The following is a 2,061-nucleotide window of genomic DNA, read 5'->3' on the forward strand; positions in this document are numbered from 1 at the left end:
CCTGGACACAGAGACCCCCCCAGAGTCCACATCAGCAGGAGACCTGTCTGCTCGCTTCTCAGGAGAAGTCTATGGGAGGGAGTGAATGGTGTCTAGACCCTGCTCTGTTCTGAATGGCTCTCTGACTGCGGGACTATGGCAGGCAGCCTCATTCATTCTTTCTCTGGTTTTGTCTCTTGCTTGAAAGCTCAGAATCTGAGTTACGTGGGCTCAGAGTAAATTACTTACTAGTCATGTGACCTTAGGCAAGTGTGATCTTACCTACTAGCTTCCGTCTGCTTAGCTGTAAAATGAAGATAATAGTAGTACCTTTTTATAGGCTTGCTGTGATTAAATGAGATAATACAGATAAAGCCCAGTGACTGGCTCAATCAGTGTTAATTATTGATTATTAAGTGATAATACTTAGGTGGGATTAAGTCATCCCACTTCCCAGTGACATGGACTTATTTGAAGTTTTTAAAAAAAATAAGTCTAGTTTTGGTTGAGCTGGATCTTAATTGCTGTGCAATGGCTTTCTCTAGTTATGAAGAGTAGGGGCTTCTCAGTGCAGGGGCTTCTCTTGTTGCGGAGCACGGGCTCTAGGTTTACGGGCTTTAGTAGCTGTGGTGCATGGGCTTAGTTGCTCTGCGGCATATGGACTCTTCCTGGACCAGGGATCGAACCTGTGTCCCCTGCACTGGCAGGCAGACTCCCATCCCCTGTACCACCAGGGAAGCCCCCATTATTTGAATTTAATCACAAGTTAATTTGAGTCCAAGTCCTTGCTCATAATTCTCAAATATTGAGGGAAATTATGATTATTATACTATGTCAAGGCACTCCCCACCTTCTCCTCCTCTGCACCTTCTCACCAGCTCAGGAGTGGACAAGGTCTCCAGGGCTCTGGGCCCTGCCTTGTCTCTTGGAGGACAAAGGCCAGCCCTGACTGAAGACTGACTCCCCCTGCATTCACACATACAAATTGCCCTGCAGGCCCCTTCTTGTTGCCTGCCTGACTCTCCAGGGAACACGGAGGATTATTCATAGTGTCAGCTCTGACTGTAGTGCCTGAGGACATGGATCTATTTTTAGTATCTCCTCCTTAAGGTCTGACTGCAAAGGTTGTGCCTATGTTTTTTGCCTAATGTCAATTTCTGAATAAACAGGGTGAGGAACGTCATTGGGCCCAAGCAACGTCAAGCTGTGGGATCCCCCTCCCACCTTGGAATGCCATTTTGCCGGTGACCTGTAAGGAAGGTGCTTTGTAAACCCCTAAGCAGTTTCTGGGAGTTCTTATGAAGGAGATGCGGGACTGTGTCCAAGACTGTCCTGGAGAAGAGGGTTAGGTGTGTTCAGGTAACATCAGAGGGCTGAACTAGGACTCCACTAGGGAGTACAGGGAGAGTTTTTGTATTCCATGTTTTCTACTCATCTGAGTGAGCAGGGATGGAGAGACGCCTTGACAATGAGCTTCCCTCTTGCGTGTGTTTAAACAGCGACTGGAGTGCTGTGGGAGAAGGACTCTGAATGAAATGGGCTGAGGGTCCCTCCAAGGCTAATATCCAGCGATTCTGGAGTGGGTGGTGTGGAGACGATTCTGCAGGCTGGGACTGGGTACTGAACCAAGTGGACACCAAAAAACAGGGGCAGGAACCTTGAAAATAAACCTATCTCTGGCTACATTTTCCAGGGAATGAGTTTGTTTATCTCCCTATGCCTTTTTTTATTTTTAAATAGTTATTGGTTTATTTAGATTTAAAAAATGTCTTCCTAAGTCAATTTTGGTAATCTTTTTTTTAACGTTTCATTTTAAAATATATTGGCAGTATGCAAGGATTCCCTTTTCTTCATATCCTCACCAACCTTGTTATTTCTTGGCTTTTTGATAATAGTTGTCCTAACAGGCGGAGAAGGCAATGGCACCCCACTCCAGTACTCTTGCCTGGAGAATCCCATGGATGGAGGGGGCTGGTGGGCTGCAGTCCATGGGGTCGCTAAGAGCTGGACACGACTGAATGGCTTCATTTTCACTTTTCACTTTCATGCATTGGAGAAGGAAATGGCAATCCACTCCAGTGT

This window comes from Bubalus kerabau, chromosome 4 (assembly GCF_029407905.1).
Source record: "Bubalus kerabau isolate K-KA32 ecotype Philippines breed swamp buffalo chromosome 4, PCC_UOA_SB_1v2, whole genome shotgun sequence".
NCBI lineage: Eukaryota > Metazoa > Chordata > Mammalia > Artiodactyla > Bovidae > Bubalus > Bubalus kerabau.